The sequence below is a fragment of the Rhipicephalus microplus genome, chromosome 4 (assembly GCF_043290135.1).
Source record: "Rhipicephalus microplus isolate Deutch F79 chromosome 4, USDA_Rmic, whole genome shotgun sequence".
Taxonomy (NCBI): Eukaryota; Metazoa; Arthropoda; class Arachnida; order Ixodida; family Ixodidae; genus Rhipicephalus; species Rhipicephalus microplus.
The window spans coordinates 52,464,525-52,477,357 of record NC_134703.1 but is presented as its reverse complement, the minus strand read 5'-3'; the positions used below and the strand labels follow the sequence as shown (position 1 = coordinate 52,477,357).

General features: G+C 41.9%; 1 pseudogene; it reads right to left on the bottom strand.

Moving 5' to 3' along the window:
* LOC119172651 (lachesin-like) overlaps nt 1-10,446 on the bottom strand; it is a 29,007-nt pseudogene extending 18,561 nt beyond the window's left edge.
* Nucleotides 10,447-12,833: the final 2,387 nt, after the last annotated feature.

Sequence of the window (12,833 nt, the reverse complement as noted above, 5' to 3'; positions counted from 1 at the left end):
TGGGTTACTGCGCAGTCAGCTCACACTACCGTAATTATCGGTGCCTGCTACCGACCCCCCGATAGCGGTCCGGAGTTCGTCGACTTGCTGAATGATTCACTCGAGTATGTGCATGCCCATTATCCAAATTCTCTTCTTATTCTCGGCGGCGACTTCAACTACCCAGGCATAGATTGGGCATCTTCTTCTGTCAGCAGTAACAGCTCCCACCGTCACGAATGCTTGCGTTTTCTACATTTGACACACGTCCACCTCATGACCCAGTTAGTAACAGAACCTACACGTGGCGATAACATTTTAGATTTACTTTTCACTAATAATTCCCAGGAAGCTCTTACACACGTGCTTGAAGAAATTAGCGACCACAGAGTTGTCCATTGTTCACTATATCTACCACGCGCCGACAAATCAAAAGTAACTAAGCAGTTATTGAATTACGCATGTGCTGACATCGATAAGATGAACCGTATGTTAGATGATTTTATACCAATATTTGAGTCAAGTTTTGAACATCGCGCTGCAAACGAAAATTGGCTTCAATTCCGTGACACACTAAAAAAAATAGAAGAATGCTGCGTCCCGAAACTAACAATCAGCACCAAAACAAATGACCCGTGGTTCACACGCGATGTAAAAAGATGCCTAAATAGGAAGAAACGAGCTTTTAAAAGGGCTACACGAACTAATACTCCGGAAGATTGGCTTAATTATAAAAATCTTTCAAAACAAGCGGAGGCCTCAATAAAAGAGGCCAAGGAAAAATATTTTAACTGCACCTTACCTAACCTTTTGAAAACTGACCCCCAGAAATTCTGGCGCGTGGTGAACCCTACAGCCTACCCTTCTGAGCCAACTCTACTGAGTGATCAAGGCATAGCGTTGTCGCCAGAGGAAAGTGCTGAATGCTTCAACGAATTTTTTGCATCAGTGTTCACGGAAGAACTTCCACTAGACTCACTGGCACTGTTAAAACCTACCATTCACGACCCTTTTTCTTCAATTACAATAACTGAAAATGGTGTCGCGCAAGCTGTACAACGCCTTCCTCATAAGACTAGCCCGGGGCCCGACGGAATTAGTGCCAAACTCCTAAAATTAACCTGCCACAGATCAGCGTATTTATTGTCGCTGATCTTTCAGCAGTCGCTTGACACGGGCTGTGTACCGGAAGACTGGAAATATGCCTTTGTTAAACCCATATACAAATCCGGCCAAAAGTCAAGTCCGAACAACTACCGTCCAATCTCTCTAACCTGTATATCTTGCAAGCTATTTGAACATATCATTTACTCGAAAATTATATCTCACTTGAACAGAAACAACATCCTCATCCCAAACCAACACGGCTTTCGGGAAAAACGCTCTTGCAACACCCAACTATTCGAATTGTTGACAGACTTGCACAAATCCATGCATAGCTCTGCTCCTACAGATGCTATTTTTATAGACCTTTCAAAGGCTTTTGATCGCGTCCAACATAACCGATTAATAACTAAAGTCCGTAACCTCCAGCTTGATCAGAAAACAATCCAATGGATTCAAGAGTTTCTCTGTAACCGGTCGCAATCGGTCAAACTTAACCACATAATTTCCAGAAAGTGCATGGTAAAATCCGGTGTCCCCCAGGGCTCCGTGCTCGGACCATTATTATTTTTGGTCTACATCAATGACATTGGATCTAATATTGTTTCTTCTCTACGCCTATTCGCAGATGATTGCGTTATATATAAGGAGATTACCGAACCGAATGACAGTAGCATTCTACAGTCAGATTTGTTAAAACTCGCAGAGTGGTGCAATTTGTGGCAGATGCACATCAACGCTGAAAAAACCAAACATATTAGATTTACTTCCGTAGCCAAACCCTCATCATCCGTCAGATACATAGTCAATAGCACCGTAATTGAGACCGTTTCATCCACAAAATACCTCGGCATTTTCTTTAGTTCCAACCTAACCTGGAACAGTCACATTGAATACATCACCAGCAAATCATCAAAAAAACTCGGTCTTTTGAAACGCCGCCTCAGATGCGCAAACTTGAAAACTAAACTTCATGCATATCAAGCTCTGATCAGGCCTTCACTAGAGTATGCGTCAACCACTTGGCATCCACACACGGCAATGTTATCTGATATGCTAGAATCGGTACAAAATAAAGCAGCTCGGTTTATCACCTCCTGTCATTCTCGCCACCAAAGCGTAACATGTCTTAAGCGTTCTCTGAACCTTCCATTGCTCGCCACGCGCAGAAAGTTGTCCCGCCTATGTTTTTTCCATAGTTTATATCATAGTGACTCGTCATTTTCCCGATCATTCATTCACCCAGCTCCCTACGTTTCTGATCGCGTTTGTCATGCACATAAGGTCAATACAATATATTCACGCACTAAGAAATACCAATTTTCACCTCTGCTGTTATCCATTAACGAGTGGAACGCGCTGCCCTCAAACATCGTCGCTATTACAGAACCATCCCTTTTCCAGTCTGCAGTACAAACTTACTTAGAAGTTGACAATAATTTGTAACCACCATTGACATTTAATGTGTAACGCATGCTCAGAGAATGTTTATTGCTATTTCTTGAAATATGTTTCCTGTTATGGTGGGCTGCTTACTGTGTTTTTTGCTTATTGTGTTATTAGTAATGTTGCTTGGGCTATCGGTCTGTTTGATTACTAGTATTACTCCCTGACATGTTGTTTTACTGATGCTATAGTAACCTCTTGTATGTATCCCCCCTTATGTAATGCCCTCCGGGCTCTTAAGGTATTTAAATAAATAAATAAATAAATAAAATTGCAGCGGCCTACACGTTATATCGAAAAAGCGTCAAAGAGAGAAGTAGAAGACCAAAATATCTTGGATCAGGAAATTCAATGTGCGAAGATTGCCTGACGGGTATCAAATGTTTAGTTAAATAACGCATTTCTCTTAAACTGCTCCATGTTACCTCCAACGACCTAGTACAGTAGCCTCAGTTTTTGTCCTTCATTGAAACGTCCCACATAACCTTCCAGCTTCCGTCCTTCTGCGTCCATAATAATCGGGTTACTTGGTGGCACTGTGAAGAAACAAGGAAATCAAAATAAGATATCATTTATGTTGATCGACTTTCTGTAATGTCACTAAGAATAAGTTTGTCACTATATTCTCGCTTCCTCACTATACAAACGAAACTGGCCAGATGGTTGGCTCTAATAGGTGACGGACAACTGTACGCTTATACACAAATACCCAGAAAAAGATCATACTTCTCTAAAACAATTTAGAACTCTTTGTTATAACCATAAGTATGGGTTATTTTCATAATGGTTCTTTATTATAACCTAGTGCACGTTACTCAAAAAAAGAAGAAGAAAAGAAAAAATACTTAAAAACTCTGACGCAAATAAAGCACAGACTGCGCCTGCTGGGCATATAGCGTTATCCAAGCTTTAGATTGGTCATGAGCTTCGAGTAGAATACATTCCGCCATCAGAAACGCTAATAAAGTGAAAGCTGTAGATTTTTAATCAAATGTGACAAGTGACCACCTGCGGCAACATGAATGACGCAAAAAGTTATCACAATGATGGCGACTGCCTATGACGTAAACAGGACCTTATTGCTAGTCACCTCGTTACTTCATCATAACAAAACTGAGGTCACCTAGCGACGTCATTAAATTACATCATGGCTCGCCTAACAATGAACCAAACCCGGAAGCACTGCGAAGCCTCGTGATTCGTTATTTGCAAAAAACTGGCGATGCCTCTGATCTCGGAGGCAATACAATTCAATGACTTATAAAAGCTGAAAATTGCTTTCGCGTACAAGTCGTCTTAGACAAATGCATGAGCAGCCGTGTGCGTGAGTTTTAGGGGCGAAGCTCCTTATGGCGTGGCTTGGGCGTCCCTCGAATGTAACCACCAGTGGCACATACCCGAAATAGGTATAACACTTGACCTCCAAGGTGGTGCCAGTGAGAGATTTCTTCTGTGCGTTGTTTAACAATAAAAAATAGTGCTCATTGTACATGCCAATGGCTGCTAATGGGAAATGAGAGACATGAGCATTCGGCTTTTAGTCAACGCGCACGCTGCGATCCCCATTAGCAGCCATTGGCATGTACATTGAGCACTATCGGACAAGAAAGGGATGCTACATTATACTCGCTGGGTGTAACCTCCTTAGCTTTAGAAAGGTTTAGCGAGCGTTGCGCCGCAGTGCCATGAATACAATGAACTTGTATATACCATGAATGAACTCAAGGTGGTTAAAAATGAGAAGTAGATACGAAGCGCAAGCCGTAAGAAAGTAAAAGCCGAATTCTCCTGTCTCTCATTTCTCATTAGCAGCCATTGGCACGTAAATTGAGCCCTATCTGACAGGGAAAGGTTGCTACGTTATACTCGCTGGGAGTAACCTCCTTGGTTTTCGAAAGGTTTAGCGAGCGTTTGGTCGCAGTGCCATGAATACAGTGAACTAGAATATACCATGAACTCGAGGTGGTTAAAGGTGGGAAGCGGACCCAAAGCGCAGGCCGTAAGAAAGTGTGCGTGTGCCACCTCTCGTTTAGTCCTTGGAATGTCCGCTGGATGGCGGTGCTTCTATATGGGGAATATATGATAAAAAGATGCGAGATGGTGGGACTTGGAGTGTTGAATAGATGAACAAACGGACACACAAACAGATGCATGGATGGACGCATGAACGGACGCAGGGGCGGATGCATGAAAGAACGCAGGGACGGGCGCACAAACAGACGCATGGACGGTCACACAGACGGACGCTTGGACGGACGAATGCTTCGCCCCACTCTCCATCATTCACTCCGTGGATATGCTGCCATTTTTTTCTTCGGGGCCAACCTAATTATCCGAGGACATCGGACGCCACTCACCTATTACTTTAAGCCTAATTACGGTATTCACCGAGTGTGCTTGGCGGAAGTCCACGTGGCAGCGGTATTCCCCGGCATCAGCTTCCTGCACAGAGTCAATCTGGAGATATGCTGGCGAGTGCCCGATGTCGAAAAGAAACCGCCGTTCGAGGTCCTCGGGCAAAAAGCGGCGCACGTGATCCAGCCTTCTATGCCGCGAGTCGAGCGTGAAAATGGGCGCTATGTTGCCGTCCTTGTACCAGAGGACCAGAGTCCCCGAATCATCAGGTGTCGGAGAGCTGATGTCGCATGGCAGTGCCGCCTTCCCACCAGCCACAGCTGTGTACACAATTGAGGCTGCATCAGAGAGAACATGTTAAAACTTCAGTACGTATAAAAAGACATATTGGCGGGCAAGTCGGGCCACAGCTGTGAACACGATTGAGGCTGCATCAGAGAGAACACGTTGAGACTTCAGTACGTATAAAAAGACATATTGGCGGGCAAATCGGTAGTGCGTACTTTGGAACTGCTGCTCGAAAAGTGACCCAGACGACGACAAGGTCGGATGGGGCACAGCACTGTGTACCTCCTTGCTCTGTTATGTTCTCTGTGAAATTTTGTGCTACAGTTTCGAGCTTTACTTCGTGTTCAAAAGATCACATCGTACAGGGAACAGAACAGTAATAGCCGCAACAAAAGTTACAGTACTTCGAAGATCCAATAGGTTTTGGGAAAATGCAAATTATGTTATTATTTATTTACGTTTGCCTGTGCAAACAAAGTGTTTGAAGGGAAAGAATAGAAATGATGGTCAGAACGAAAGTTAAATATATATTTAGACAAGAAGAGCAATTGTTGGCCCCAAATGCTGGAGTATATTAAAAAAATTGCTATTTCACAAGCCTAATAAGACCACTCTAAGAATTGTCGTCTATGTTCCGCCTTATCCGCCCAAACATCAAACCGATCAGCTTAGTTCTGCAGTTGCTTGGTTGCAAGTGGGAACAATTTTGTCTGTTGAACCTTCATAGTGTGGATTCGCTTTCACAGTGCAAACAGATAATTCATCAAATGTGCGAAAATTCAAGTACAATTCAGTCTATTTATTGTTAAACGTACCTGTTTGAACTATCAATCAAGGAGTATTCAATGACTTGCATTGATGAAGGAAGGTATTGAGTGAATTGATTATTATTGCACATTATAATGCGAAGCAAAAGGTTTAAGTTCAATATTGTGACGCTTGTATTTTATCCGCATGAAATTTTTAAGGTCAGCGCAACTGTTTACGCGAAGTTAGAGGAAACGTAGCTGTGTGAAACAAATATTATTATGAACCAGTTTGAATGTGTTGAGTTAGGCTAGATGCAGTAGTTAGACTTGTAATGGTAAGTCATGAAATAAAAGTTTGATTTATGAGTATGCAAAACTTATAATCAAGCTAAACAAGTTTTACAGTGGAACCAATTCAGTTGCGACAACAGTGCTGAACACAGCATTGTCATATCTCTACGAAAAGCAAAGAGGAGCGTAAAGAAAATTGGCAAGCATGAATAATACGAAATCAAGATCGTGAGATCGACGTTATTAGAAAAAAAATGGAACAATTAGGAAGCCTGAGCTATACGTGCCTGACTAGCGATGTTGCTATGAAGTCCGCAGACTAATGAAAGGGGACTTTACAACAATGTTTACCAGCTGCCATTCCTTCATGTGCCAATAGATCTATTTACACGAGTGTAGCTGCATTTCACACCCTTTGAATACGGCTGCTATGAGTGCGGATCAAACCCGTGCCTTTGAGCTTAGCGGCACAACTCCATACCCTTCAAGGTAGCATGGTGGGCCGTATTTTGAGATGGCTATAGGAGCACAAAGAAGATGGCCTACAATACATCACATGTGGCAGCTGTTCCTGAAGTATAGATGCGCACTCAAACAAATCTTATAATATTAAGCATGAACTTATATTTTCAAAGCTGTAATTTATTCAGATGTGCTATGTAGCAAAGTTGCGGCACGTCAGAAGGAAGCGTGCTGCTTTTTCAAGCGTAACCTACTAGAACTAATCAGTTGCTCGTAAGGCCCCTCCGTGCCCCGCCGCGGTGGTCTAGCTAGTCCCACATTAAAGATATCTAGCAGCTTGACCTCCAAAAGCGGTACTTATTTAAATTGTGTGCCAATCATATCAGCATCAACTATTTGCAAGCGCTATGTGGTTGTACTCTCTTGGCGTACAAGGCTCTTATACGCTTTTCTTGAAGATGCGATTTGGTAACAGCTTGCTACATTGATCATGCTTAGATATATTGAATATAGGTAGACAATAACTTGTATAGTTTTCGCTAACTTATGCGTCAGTTGAAATCTTCCAATCTAAAATGCGCTAGGCAATTTGTGTAGTGTTTAAAAGCCCGAAACGGGAAACACAAGTCTATATCCCTACTTTTATTATATATCAGTCAACATGGGCTTCTTGTCATTTACGACAGCTGCTTGCGCTACTATTGAAAATGCGCATGTAATCATCGATATTGATCCTATAGAGCAGTGGTAACTGGTCATTATGTATCGGCTGAAAGGCAGTCCTGTTGATCGCAACGGCTCAATGCTTTGCAACAGCTGCCTCGTTATGCTGTGCTTTATCTGGCTCGTAAACGCGTTGAACTAGTGACGCAGCATAGCGTACAGGTGTATATGCTAAAATTCTCTTCTTTTATCTCGGTGCGCATAAACCAAAAACACTGAATGAGGCAAGATAAAATTTTATCTATAGGCCGCATATTTTTGAAGGTGCAAAGAAGAGGTTGCTTTAAGAAGAGGATGCTGTCCTATTTGGTAAGTGTGGCACGGTGAGGATTCATGCGTACTTAAGAGTTTCTACTTTCCCAAAAGTATTACATCGATTATACGCCGAGAATTCATCTTAATTCTATAGCCTCCTTACACTCCACGATACGATTCAAACGAGCTAATGCAACTGCATTTGCAGATAAATCCCACCAATGGTGAACTCAACACAACTGATGCCATATAAATATCGAAAGCTTGTTGTGTATGCGAGGTATTAGAAGTATTAACTTCATCGTAAGCTTCTCTATTAATACATTTTGAATTTATTACACTCGGAATGCACACCTAAATCGCTACTCTTCACAGAAGATAAGATTTTATCTATAGGCCACATATTGTCGAAGCTCAAAACGTGAATTCAGAATGCAGGTGGCACTGATAATAAACTAAAACATATTATAGCTGCCTATATTATAGTAGCAATATACGATGACCAACTCTAGTTGCAGGATTGAAACTCGTGTTCGCAAAAGTAAGAGTAACTCAATAATGTAGCACAAGTGAAATCCGCTTTTGTGTGTGTGTGTGTGTGTGTGTGTGTGTGTGTGTGTGTGTGTGTGTGTGTGTGTGTGTGTGTGTGTGTGTGCGTGTATGTGGGGGGGGGGGGATATTCTGAAAAAGACACTTAGCTTCCCCTCAGAAATTGGCGCGGAATTTCGACACTCATTTTAGCAACAAAAAAAATAGGTTGCTGAAGTTTAACAAAGCTCGAATAGTTCTAAACAGCTTTACATTTCTATCATATTTAGTTCATAAGGACCTGCTTCCTTGGGCACTATGAACTATACTATGCCATACTACATAGTCACAAATATAGCTAACGAAAGAAGTTCTAGTTCGTGGCACCTGTGAGATCAAAGAAAACGTGTGTGTTATCACATGTTAGGCAAGTACCTCTATGTGGAATTATATCATTTTATAGACACATATGAAATATTCAGCAATTCATGTGTATTTAGAAAAAGTTCATGTTCAGAGGATCTTTGTTAGGTAATTGTTTATATAGACTGTTCATATCTTTCCAAATCTGCCTTCAAAACAAAAATAAAGGCCGAAGAATAACTCTTCGTCATGATAAATATAAAGTTGCGTCACACCACGTTGTGTAATCTGAATGTAATGTGGCCAGGCGTACTCTTTATTTCGGTAATAGAAATGGGATAAGGAAAAGGGAGTCAAAAAAAAAAATACCGATTGCTGGTAGTCAGTTACTACAACAACATAAGCCCGTTTCATACCTAATGTAATTTGCAGCTAGAGTATATTTTTTCAATATGCTTGGTGAGTAATTCTTTTAGAGCCGGTACAATGAACTCCACATTTTTAATCGACGAAGATATACGTTTCTGTTACTGTCTCCTGTGAAAGATCAGAGCGTCAAACGAGCAATAGAAATATCGACACAACTGATGTGGTCGCTTGGACAGTATGGTGTTGGGCTGCGAAGTTTAAATCTGTGGGCTTGCTGGCTTCTGCAGCTAATTTTTATGGATCTAAGGGCTATAAAAATAATGCACTTTATTTCAGGTATACTTAATAACCCCACTTTGTCACAATAAGCTAGTTTCCCAATGCATACTTCGTGATCATGTCGTGGTGCTCACCCGTCAAACTCCGACCATAACCTTCATGGTCAAGGAATATGACGAATAGCATCTACGTTTAGTCTTAGGGGGCACGCGAAAACGTTGATGAATAAGGACCTGCAGAAAAGCTACAGAATATAAATTCTTTAACCGTCCGCGTCGGTTGTGTAGTGATTGCGGTACTTTGCTGCTGACCCGAAGATTGCCTCGCTGCGGTGGTCTAGTGGCTAAGGTACTCGGCTGCTGACCCGCAGGTCGCGGGATCAAATGCTGGCTGTGGCGGCTGCATTTCCGATGGAGGCGGGAATGTTTTAGGCCCGTGTGCTCAGATTTGGGTGCACGTTAAAGAACCCCAGGTGGTCAAAACTCCCGGAGCCCTCCACTACGGCGTCTCTCATAATCATATGGTGGTTTTGGGACGTTAAACCCCACATATCAATCAAATCAACCCAAAGATTGTGCGTTTGTGCTGGTGCCGGCGATTGAGTTTTGATGAATGCGACATGCTAGAAGCCAGTTTAACCTTGCAGTGTTGGGGTTGGTTAAAGAACATCAGATAATGAAACTTGTGGGGTCCTAACCAATGGTGTGTGTCATAATCATATCGTGATCTTGGCACGTAACGCGCCACGTATTAGAAACTCAGCTGCTACCTACCGTATGGTTGCTCCTTGTTGGCTGGCAGATGATGTATCCGACAGTAAACCACCAAACCATAAATCCGAATGTCAACTGCACAGAATATCAGCGTCCTCCTCAGGCACCGACCAGTTTGGAGCCTTGAGTATGAGGTTAATTGCCGCACCATTTCACTCGGTAGCTGCGGACTGAATCTCGTTGCTCGCTTGGAGACACAGGCTGACCAAGATCCCACGTGGTAGCCTTAATACTCCATCAAGAGAGATGAAGAAAAAATCATTTTTGACTTCGAAGAAAGACCGGCGGCACCGTAAAATACAAATAAAAAGAAGGAAGTGGTGTTGACAATTATAGTGTAGTATAATATCGCGAACACTATACAAACAACATTGTTCAATTAGGATGCTTCGGAGCATGAAAAATAGTCAAGGCGAGGAGCTCGTGCCGGTGTCCGCCCCTGTCGTGAAAGTGCGCCAACTCTACCGGCAATGCGGCTGCACTCGGTCGACGGCTCTCGCTGTTCTGGCCGAGATCGATTCCGAGCGCAACCGAGTATCAGACACGCAAGCGCTTTTCGCGGCGCCACCGCAAGGCGCACCCTGGGAAAAAGAAGTAACATCGTCAGCAAAAGTGAGCCTGCTTTTAAACGTTAGGAAATACCAACAAGCCACCCGTGCGAAAGCGTAAGGCCCGTATTTACAAACCAGCCTCATACTATCCTCAAGTATTTCTTATTGGTTTTAAAACTTTATTGCGCATTATAAACAAATTGGACCATTAAACATCAACCAGTCTTGTCCTTATCTTTCAGCCTGTTGTCATTTCTGTGTCTTTATTACGCATGAGGAGAGTACAGGAAATTGAGAAAAACATGAGGTAAGGCCAAGGTTAGCTTGCGAATACGGGCGTAAGTACTCCATTGCTTCTCATCTATTAAGCCCACTTTCTGCTTTTTGCGCCTTTGCAACTAAAGCAACGAAAATGCTAGCACTATTCCTAAAATAATAATAGGCAAAAATTGCAGTGTGTTTATATAATTCGCGACGACTGTAAATAGGGTTAGCTTTTACATCTCTTCGATTTGTGAACAATTGAATATGCATGGCAATATTTGCATCTTCTGTGTGACTTTTGTTCGCAAAATGACTATGTTTTTGCTATACATGTACTAACGTGCATTCATGTACAATAATTGGTTATTTTAACCCCAATAAAATTTGTTTATTAGGTGACTACTCACCGAAAGGGTGTGGAATAGAGTCTGAGCTACAGTGTCCTCGTTTACATGGAGGCAGAAGGTTTGAAACTTGTATACTAATAAATTTAGGCGCACGATTTAAATTTGAGCTAGCATGAATTTCCGGATGCTGGCATCTCTCAAAATAATGTCCCGGTTTTGAGAAGTGAAACGCCTGTAATTGTTATTCTTTGGTTCCTTTTGTTCCTACTTGTGGCGCACTGTTGGATAATGGTTTTCGCAGTTGATCTTAAGAACATGACTTTGGTTTGTGGCGATTGTGATGAGTCGTTATTAGAAATGACGCGTGCAATAACACAGACAGCAAAATACATATGCCAGAAAAGACGTTAAGTGCATAATGCTGACATGGATATTATGTACGTGCTCTCGTTCTTTTCCTCTCATTTTATTTTCATTGGCTCATTGAGGCAAGGTGTACAGGTTTTTGACAATGCTGCGTATGACAGCACTTTGATGAAATCATTTGAAATGACAGCTTGAAAAGCGAATGAAGAACGTTGGCTTATTCAAGCTTAAAAATCTCCAAGCTCTCCAAGCTTAAAAATCTGATAGTACGGTCCAGTGTAGAAGCTCGTGGCAGCCATAAAAATCTCCTTCCAAAACCAAATTTTGCTCACGAAGCAATAACATAAAAGAAACTCGTTTGGGAAACACAACGACTTTTTTCTCTGTCTCTTTCTTGAGTGTTGACTCAAGGGAGAAAGAAGCACACTGCGGTTTTTCGAGCGCTGGGAACGAGAAATAAAAGTAAGAGAAAGAAGGATCTATAGTAGGGAATATCGTAAGAGTAACAAGTAAGAAGACGGACTGAAACCACTGCCTTGAATTTTCCGCTTGCCTTGATGATAAATTGTCGGACCACACGGCAGGCTTCTGAGACAGTGTTCGTACCAGCCATCTTGCACTTTGGCTTTCTCGCTTCTCAATCTGGCGCGTCATTTAGGGTAATGCGCGCATTCAATGGAATAAGTTTTAAGACGAAACACGATGACTCTGAAGGACCCTACGAAGTGTATGCTCTCGCTGGGGAGTTATATAGTTCTGCATTTTTAAATGCAAAACATTTCTTAGTGAACTTCGGCGACTTCGAGCGTATCTATCTATCTATCTATCTATCTATCTATCTATCTATCTATCTATCTATCTATCTATCTATCTATCTATCTATCTATCTATCTATCTATCTATCTATCTATCTGTCTGTCTGTCTGTCTATCTATCTATCTATCTATCTATCTATCTATCTATCTATCTATCTATCTATCTATCTATCTATCTATCTATCTATCTATCTATCTATCTATCTATCTATCTATCTATCTTTCTATCTATCTATCTATCTATCTATCTATCTATCTATCTATCTATCTATCTATCTATCTATCTATCTATCTATCTATCTATCTATCTATCTATAGAGTTTCCCAATTTAACTTGAGGGGACTCTGGCGCTGCGATCGTTCAGCGACCATGGAAATGATGGGTAGTACACACATTTGCCTAGTCTTCGTACTTTCGGGCGGCGAATTGTACTTGCGACTTCATTTATTGCTGTGTTTCGGTTTTGTTTTGAAAGAAAGATTTAACCCTTTTGGACTTCGTGGCCCGATTTGGAAAGGTATATCT